This window comes from Gopherus flavomarginatus, chromosome 23 (assembly GCF_025201925.1).
Source record: "Gopherus flavomarginatus isolate rGopFla2 chromosome 23, rGopFla2.mat.asm, whole genome shotgun sequence".
Taxonomy (NCBI): Eukaryota; Metazoa; Chordata; order Testudines; family Testudinidae; genus Gopherus; species Gopherus flavomarginatus.
The window spans coordinates 10,194,764-10,204,614 of NC_066639.1; positions in this window are offsets into that span (position 1 = coordinate 10,194,764).

Genomic DNA, 9,851 nt, shown 5'->3' on the forward strand with positions numbered 1-9,851 from the left:
CCTGCAAAAGGCCTTTGTGATGTCACTGCCACACCCCTTCCCTTGCTGTGCCAATGTCTTGCCCCTGGCCAGGCACTTTGGAGGTTTGAGCTACTCCCTGTGGATCACCCCACTCAAGGAGCGTTCATTCTAGGCAACAAGCCGGCTAGACAGGAAAACATCAGACTCTGCTCCCAATGCTACACTCAGTTTTTCAGAAATTAGTTGACTTTATGGCAGAAGATACCATTAGAGCATCTGATCTGACCCCCTGCATATCACAGGCCTCCTGTATGACACCATAGCTACTTTTGAGGCAAACACATTCCAGAAAGGCATCTAGTCTTCATTGAATGACATCAGGAGATGGAGAATCCACCACTTTCCTTGGTAGCTTGTTCCTGTGGTGAATCATCCTCACTGTTGACTATTTGGGGCTTAATTGTAACATGGATTTGTCTCTTTTCACCTTCCAATCATTGGGTCTTGTTATGTCTTTCTCTGCTCGATTAAAGAGCCCTTTAACACCCAATCTTTTTTCTCCATTAAGGCACTTCAACACTTCAATGAAATCACCTTTCAATCTTCTTTTGAGAAGCTAAAAAGGTTGAGCTCTTTCAATAACTCACTAGAAGGCATTTTTCTCCAGCCCTCAGAACATTTGGTGGCTCTTTGCTCCTTCAGCTCCAATTTCACAACATCTGTTTCAAATGAGGACACCAAAACTGGAGGCAGTATTCCAGTATCAGTCTCACTGATGCCGTGTCACCTCCTGTGACGTTATTGACATAATCTGTAACTGTATAGATCACTGTTGCAGCCACGGTTCTATATTTGCAACCAAAATTGTAGAAAGGTTGTTGTGTAAGGGGTTTATGGAGAGGTTTTGATTGGTTAATTATAATGATGCTATCTCTAGATGTGTATCATTTTTGTAGCTGACGTCATGAATATTGGCTCTATCCTGTCCCTATTTCAAATTTGTGCTCTGCTTCCAGGGAACACCCCAGCCAGACAAGTTGGTGTCAGTTCTGCCTAGCCTGCCTGATGGCCCATTAAGGACCATCAGCTATACAATCGACCCATTGAGAGAAGGCAGATACTCCTTGTGACTCAGCAAGGTATGCAGGGACCTGCCTATGGACAGAATTCTAAGGTTTTTCTATGCCAAGTGCTGGATAGAGTGTCATTGGGACAAAGAAAGCAAAGACCACATGGCAAGAGACTATAAAAGGCTGATGCCTTGTCTCCAATCCTGCTTCACACCTCTTTAGGGACATTGCTACAAACTGAATTTCTATACAAAGGACTGAATGACCCATCCCAGCTGTGGATGGACTCCAGAGACTTGATTTGAACCTGCAGTTTATTCCATCACTGCTACAACCTTGAACCAAGAACTTTGCCATTACTGTACGTGAAGGGTTAAAATTCACTTGCATTTTGTATAACAACCTGGTCTATGGATTGTGCCAGCTCTTTTCCAGACCCAAAGTCCAGAGTAGGGTCAAGGGACGAGAAGCCTAGCAAATAGTGACCAGCTAAAAGAAAGCTGGGTTAACAGAAAGCCTTGTTTGCTAAGATTGGCTTGGTCAGCAAATTGCCAGGTGTTGGAGCTAAGAACTAAAGAATTGTGTCTTATTCAAAGTTGCAGATTGAACAAAGAATCCCTGTTCCTATTGTGTCAGTCTCTTCTGTAGGGAGACGTTCTTCCCACAGATCCACCCTTGAGTTTATGAAAAGTCGGCACATGTCAGTATAAGATATGGCATCCTTTCACCTCCCTTCCCAAGGACCAATGCCTGCCTTCAGACACACAGAAAACAATCTTTATTGCCATATACTTTCACTGTTTCTTTGCTTTAACCGCTAGGAATGTACCTGTTGGACAATCAAAGGAGTTGCTCCATTCCTATGGACCCCAAATCAGAATTCAACATATATATTTTATACTAATAACATTTTATCAAAGTGTTAATGAAATGTTAACTTACTAACTTGAGACCAAGGGTGGAGACATTATGTAACCTGTTAACCATTGGCTACTGTGCTATCTTGTCTTGCTGCAAAACCTATCCCAGGGTTTGGTCCCCCTCCTGAGACCTCCCCACTGTAACTGCCTCCCTAGGACCCTGCCCCCTACCTGTCCCCCTGACCCTAATCCACACCCCTGCCCCCAGATAGACCCCCAGAACTCCCACTCCTATCCAACTGCTCCCTGCCCCCTGACAGGACCCCCCAGAACTCCTGACCCATCGAACTCCCTCTGCTCCCTGCCTGCCCCGACCCTACTCCACTCCCCGACAGGCACCCCCCGAGCCCTCAACCCATCCAACCCCCCTGCTCCTTGTCCCATGACCGCCCCCTCCAGAGACCCCCAGACCCACTAATCACCCCTCAACTATCCAACCTCCCCACCTCCTGGCAGCTCTGTCCAGTGGCTGCTCCCACCCACACACTCAAAGTGGCAGAGGAGGTTCTCTCTCGTTCGGTGGGAATGTTGCCTTGCGGTTAAGGCGCAGGACTCGGGCTCAGGTGTTCTGGGTTTGAGTTTCTACTATACCACAGACTCCCTGTTTAGTGTAAGCAGAGTCAGGATAAGCTCTACCCTGACATCTGGTGGAAAGAATGTGAGAGAGTGTATTTGCATAGGCACGCCCACCCTATCCCAGACTGCCAAGCTGTGGGACTGCTTGGTGACAAATTGCTCACCCTCAGTTGGGTGGTACTGGCTAGACATGGGACATGGGTTCCAAAACCCAGAGAACTGAGAGAGGCTGGGGACAGGTATTTGTGCCTGGTGGTGCAGTCTCCTTGTGGAGCCAGAAGCACCAGTTGCACCCCCTCCTCTCTCCACTGTGGAATGTCAGAGTTGTTTTTTTATTCCCTTAAGAATTTAATTACAGGTTACTGAACTGAAATCACTTTGGGCTAATGGTGCACTAGCACTGGGGCTCCCCTACTATGAGCTGGAATCACTAAGAGCTGAAAATCACTAAAGAGCTAAAATCACTGAGCTGAGAGCACTGAGTACTGTGCTAACTAGTGGGGAGCCCAAAGCTATACTGTGGAACAGAGCTGCTGGCGGAGTGGAGCAGTTTGTGGGGACGGCTGGAGCGGATCACGGGACAGCTAGTGGCAGCGGAGCGACTGGCAGAGCGGAGTAGCTGTGAGCGGCCCGCAGAGCTGAGCAGTTTGCAGGGACAACTGGAGCAGCTCACAGAACAGCTGGTGGAGCAGAGCAGCTGGCGGAGCGGAGCAGTTTCTGAGAACGGCTGGAGCAGCAGAGTGGAGCGGCTGGTAAAGCGGAGCAGTTCGTGGAGAAGGCGGGAGCAGAATCCACGGAGAGGCAGGGCAGTTGGCCCCGGATCACGTAAGGTGCCCCTTTCTACCAGGCTGGGGGGGGAGACCTGCAGATAGACTCTCGAACTTTGGGCTGCACTGACCCAGGACAGAGACTTTTGGGACTGTGGGTGATTTGGGGGTTGCTGGACTCAAGAGCCTAGGAAAGAGGACACAGCCCAATTTCCTGGGGTGGGTCTTTGCTCACGGTTTGGTCTATGAACTCTAGTAGAGGTGTTTTTCCCAATTTAGTGTTTGTTGTTTATCTCATGTATTAAATCTTTTCTGCTACACCGAGACTCTGTGCTTGCGAGAGGGGAAGCATTGCCTCTTTGAGGCGCCTAGGGGTGTGTGTAAGATTTTCCCAGGTCACTGGGTGGGGGCTCGAGCTGGTTTGGCATTGGGTTATTGAAACGGAACCTCTGGATACTGAACCCGGCCCTTGTTGCTGCCAACTTAGAGGGGCAGAAGGGTTACATTAGCCTTGGGAAAAGTCACTGCACCTCTCTGTGCCCTAAAGCCCACCTGCCAAATGGGGCCAATGCTGATCCTGCCTCCTGGGCTAAATCCATTCATGGCTGGGTGACGGTGGGGGAAATGGAGATCCCAACATGGGGAGATTGGGGCTTAATTCTTCACAGCCGGAGAGTGGGAGCCAGCTCCACAGGGGGGATGGGAGTGAGAGGGGCTCAGGCCAGCTCCACACAGAGTGGTTGCAAGGCTGAAGCCCTGACCCTTTTGCCACTAAGGTGGCTGGGGCTCTGAAGCCAGGGACTTCAGCCCCACATCTTCTGCCAGGGTCCAGGGCTTCTCCTCCCTGCCCCAGGGTGGCTCCTCTTCCCCTTCACCATCCCCTAGTGCAGCTCCTGCAGGGGCCAAGGGCTTCTCCTCCCCCACTCCAGCTCTTCTCCTCTCCCCTCGCCCCCTGCCGGTATCTGGAGCTTCTCCTCCCACCAACCTACCACTGCCCCCAGCCCCAGCCTAGCTGGGCTCCCCGGGGCACCTGATGTTGCTGTGGCTGGAGCCGAACCTGGCAGGCAGGGAGCAGTGATTCACGCAGAGGCCATGGCAGAGCCATCAGCCTGAGAGGTGGGGGGCAGCCCCAGGGAGCGGGGCGGGCTGTGCTGCTGCTGGACCCACACCCCCACCCACCCCGACCCCTGAGGTTGTTTGGTGGGGGGGGGGACTCACTCAGCCCCCACAGGAGCAGGGAAAGGGGAGCAGTTCAGCAGAGCCTGCCCAGCAAACAGCTGATCGCAGCTGTGCACAGGCTTCCCCCAGGGAAAAGCTCAGCTGGACATAGGTATCTGTGCCTCCATGAACCGCTAAGCCCTCCAGGGACCCCTCCAGCCTTGACATAGGTATCTGTGTCCCCCACAACCCCCTAAGACTCCCAGGAACCTGTACAGCCTGGAAGTTGTCATCTGTGCACCCCATAAACCTCCTAATCCCCTGGGACCCATCTAGTCTTCACGGAGGTATCTGTGACCTCCAGAAACCCCCTAAGCCCCCCAAGACCCCTACAGCCTGGATGTAGGTATCTCTGACCCACACGAACCCCCTGAGGACTCCTTCAGCCAGGATGTAGGTATCTTTACCCCCACAAACCCCTAAGCCCCCCAAGGGACCCCTACAGGCTGGACATAGGTATCTGTGCCCCCCACCTCCTAAGCACCCCTGGGACCCCTATAGCCTGAAGTTAGGTATCTGTGCCCCCCACGATCCCCTAAGGCCCCCCGGGACCCCTACAGCCTGGACATAGGTATCTGAGAACCCCACAAATGCACTAAACCCCCAAAGAGACCTCCAGTTTGGATGTATTTATCTCTGCCCCCCAGAGCTCCCAATCCCCTCGGGACCTCTACAGCCTGGAAGTAGGTATCTGTGCCTGCTCCGACCCCTAAGCACCCCTGGAACCCCTATAGCCTGAAGTTAGGTATCTGTGCTCCCACAACCCCCCCCCAGTCACCCCTCTAGCCTGGACGTAGGTATCTGTGCCACCCACGAACCCTATAAGCCCCCCAGGGACCTCTCGAGCCTGGATGTAGGTATTTGGCCCCCCCACAAACCATCTAAGCCTCCCCAGCAACCCGTAAAGATGGGAGATAGTTATCTCTGCCCCCAACAAGTCCTTAAGTCCCACAGGGACCCCTACAGCCTGGAGATAGGTATTTGTGCACCCCAGAAACTCCCTAATCCTTCCCAGGACATCTCCAACCTGGACGTAGTTATCTGAGCTCCCCACGAACCCCCTAATCCCCCACGGGACCCCGACAGCCTGGATGTAAGGTTAGGTGCGATCACAGCCCCTCTATGCGCCCCAGGAACATCTACAACCAGGACGCTGGTATCTGTGCCCCTCATAAACCCGCAAAGCTCCCCAGGGACCTTTACAGCCAGGACGTTGGTATCTGTGCCCTCCATAAATCTCCTAAGCACTCCAATACCCCTCCACTCTGCATGTAGGTATCCGAGACCCCCAGAAACCCCCTAAAGCCACAAGAACCCCTACAGCCTGGACGTAAGTATCTGTGACTCCAACAAACCTCCTAAACCACCCAAGACTCCTGCAGCTAGGACGTAGGTATCTGTTCCCCTCATCCCCGAATCCCCTCGGGACCCCTAGATGCTGGGCTAGGTATCTGTGTCTGCCCTGATCCCCTAAGTACCCCTATTACACCTTTAGCCTGAACATAGGTATCTGTGCTCCCACAATGCCCCTTAACGCCCCAGCGACCTCTTCAGCCTGGACGTACCTATCTGTGACTCCGACGAACCCCCTAAGCCCCCAGGGATCCCTACAGCCTGGACACAGGTGTTTGAGCACTCCACTAATCCCCTAAGCTCCTCGGGACACATCCAGCCTGGATGTATCTGAGCCCCCAGTGAACCACCTAATCTCTCCAGGATACCGACAGCCTGGACCTATGTATCTGTGCCCCCCACAAACTCCCTATACCCCCCAGGACCCCTTCAGCCTAGATGTAGGTATCTGTACCCCCACAGCCCCCCTGGGACTCCTGCAGCCTGGATGAAGGTATCTGTGATGCTACGAACCCCCTTAAGTCCTCCGGAATGTGTCCAGCCTGGACGTAGCTATCTGTACCTCCCATGACCCCTAAGCCCCTGAGGGATCTCTACAGCCTCTACGTAGGTGTGATGCTCTGTGCATTACCCTGCATGGCCACACGGTGTCACTGTTGCTCCATGCGGGAAATGCTCTGGGCATTACTGTGATGGAGTAGGGACTGTCTGTGTGGGGGATGGGAGAGCAGCGGGTGACTTTAGGTGAGGGACAGGACCTAAGCCTGTAACTCGAGCTAGGCAGGGGGGAGGGGGTCAGCATCTTTGCCTGGGAAGCTGGACACAGGAAGGGGCCGGCTGGATGGAGTTAATTCAGTTTTGGTTTTGGTCTGGGGTGTTGGAATTCAGGGAATCCCAAACTGGGAACTAAGCTTCCTGAACCCCAAGAAGGACTCGATTGAGGGGTCCTGGTTGTGCCCAAAAGCTCTGCTGTATCCTTTGTTCCTGTTGGCCAAAAAAACCTTCTGTTTTACTGGCTGGCTGAGTCACTGTGTGTCCCAGGAAGAAGGGTGAAGAGCCGGATTCCACCACACTCCGTGACACCTCCTAAGCCCCTCCAGGACCCCTGCACCCTGGACGTAGGTATCTGTGCCACCCACCAAACCCCTGAGCCCCCCAGGGACCGCTACAGTTTGGATGTAGGTGGAACCCTTCTGCCAGGCTGAACTGATAGCAGCAAGGACTGGGTTCAATACATAGGGGTCCCTTCCCTACAACATAATGCAAACCAGCTCGAACCCCCACCCAGTGACATGGGAAAAATTTACATACGCACCCCTAGGTGCCTCAAAGAGACAATACTTCCTCTCTCGCAAGCACAGAGTCTGGGTGTAGCAGAAAATGTTTAATAACATGAGATAAACAACATAGCATTAAATTGGGAAAACATCTCAACTAGGCCGTGTCCTTTTCCCTGGGCTCTTGAGTCCAGCAACCCCAAAATCACCCACAGTCCCACAGCCCCAGAGTTCAAGAATCTATCTGCAGGGTTTTCCCCCTGCCAGCCTGGGTAGAAAGGGGCACCTTACATGGTACAGTGCTGACTGCCCTGCCTCTCCGTGAGATTCTGCTTCTGCCTTCCCCACAAATTGCTCTGCTCGGTCCACCAGCTGCTCTGCTTCTCCAGCTGACCTGTGATCTGCTCCAGGTGTCTCCAGAAACTGCTCTGCTTCCCTCACTCCATAGACCACTCCAACAGTCCCACAAACTGCTCCTCTCTATCAGCTGCTCTGCTCCACAATATAGCTTCAGACTCCCCCACTAGCTAGCACAAATCTTTAATGATTTCAGCTCAGGAACCTAAAACTTCAAATCTTAAAATAATAAAAAATCAGCTCTACTATTCAATTGTTAAAAGAGAATATAGTACAATTGGTGTTTCTGGCTCACCCAAGGAGCCCACTCCCTTGTCTAGTGAGTGCCACTCAATTGATGGTGAGAATCCCTGTCTCAAAGCAGTTTCACAGTTCCTCATCCACACAATCAGGGTGACAACACTCCACATCTCATGCCCCAACAACAAATAAACTGGGGATACCGCAGCTGCCAAAGCAACCATCCCAGCCTGCCGTGGCCATGTCAGGTGGGGTGGGTGTGCCTATGCAAACACGGTCAGCCCCTGAAATTCTTTTCCACATTCGCCATAATTCACCACCAGATGTCAGGGTAGAGTTCGTCCTGCTTCTGCTGACATAGGTATCTGTGCCCCCCACAACCCCCTAATCCCACTGGGACCCATCTAGCCTGGATAAAGGTATCTGTGCTCCCCACAAACCTCTAAGCCCCCCAAGGAACCCACAAGCCCAGATGTAGGCATCTGTACGTCCCACAAAACCCAAAAGACCCACAGGACCCCTCCAGCCTGTAGGTAGGTATCTGTTACCCCCAGAGCCTCACAAAGACCCTCGGGACCCCTACAGCCTGGATGTTTGTATGTATGACTCCCACAAACTGCCTAAGCTACCCAGGCCCCCCTACAATCAGGACGTAGGTATCTGCTCCCCCCCAACACACCTAATTCCCCCGGGACCCCTCCAGCCTAGACATAGGTATTTCTGACCCCACAACCCTTCCAAAACCCCGGAAACCCCTCCAGCCTAGACGGAGGTATCTGTGCCCCCCACAAACCTCCTAGGCCACGATGGGACCCCTCCAGCCTCGACATAGTTATCTGAGCTCCCAATAATCCCCCTAAGCCCCCCGGAAGCCCTCCAGCCTAGACGCAGGTATCTGTGCCCAACATGAATCCCCTAAGGCCCCCAGGACCCCTCTAGCCTGGACGTAGGTATCTGTGTCCCCTACAATATCACTAAGACCCCCCAGGGACCCCTTCAGACCTTACGTAGGTTTCTGTGCACCTCACCAACTCCCTAAACCCCCAGGGACCACTACTGCCTGGACGTATGTAACTATGCTCACCACAACCCACTAAGCTGTCCAGGGACCTCTCCAGCCCGGACGTAGATATTTGTGTCCCCCATGAAGCTCCTAATCCCCACCGGCACGCCTCCAGCCTGGATGTAGCTATCTGTGCCCATGGTGAACACTAAACCCCCCAGGGACTTCTACAGCCTCTACGTAGGTGTGATGCTCTGTGCATTACCCTGCGTGGCCACACGGTGTCACTGTTCCTCTATGAGAGAAATGCTCTGTGCATTACTGTGATGGAGTGGGGACTGTCTGTGTGGGGAATGGGAGAGCAGGGGGTGACTTTAGGACCGGACACGTGCTCAGCCTGTAACCTGAGCTAGGCAGGGGGGAGAGGGTCAGCACCTTTGCCCGGGAAGCTGGACACAGGAAGGGGCCGGCTGGAGGGAGTTGGGTTAGTTCAGTTTCGGTTTTGGGCTGGGTGGTTGGAATTCAGGGAATCCCAAACTGGGAACTAAGTTTCCTGAACCCCAGAAGGACTCGATTGCGGGGTCCTGCTTGTGCCTCCAAGCTCTGCTGTATCCTTCGCTCCTGTTGTCCAATAAACGTTCTTTTTTACTGGCTGGCTGAGAGTCACTGTGAGTCCCAGGAAGAGGGGTGCAGGACCGGACTCCCCCAAACTCCGTGACATACCCTAAGCCCCCTGAAGACCCCTCCAGCCTAAACTTAGGTATCTGTGCTCCCCACAAACCCTCTAAGCCCCCCAGAAACCTATACAGCCAGGACATTGGTATCTGTGCCCCATATAGACTACATAAGCCCCCCGGGACACTCCAGTGTGCACGTAGGTATATGTGCCCCTCAGAAGCCCCCTTACCCCCAGGAACCCCTACAGCCTGGACGTAGGTATTTGCACTGCCACAAACCTTTTAACCCCCCATGGGACATCTTCAATCTGGACGTCGATATCTGTGCCCCTCACAAAACCTCAATCCCCCCTGGGACCAATACAGCCTGGACATACGTATCTGTGTGCACTCGAACCCCTAAGACCCCCTGGTACCCCTACAGCCTGGACA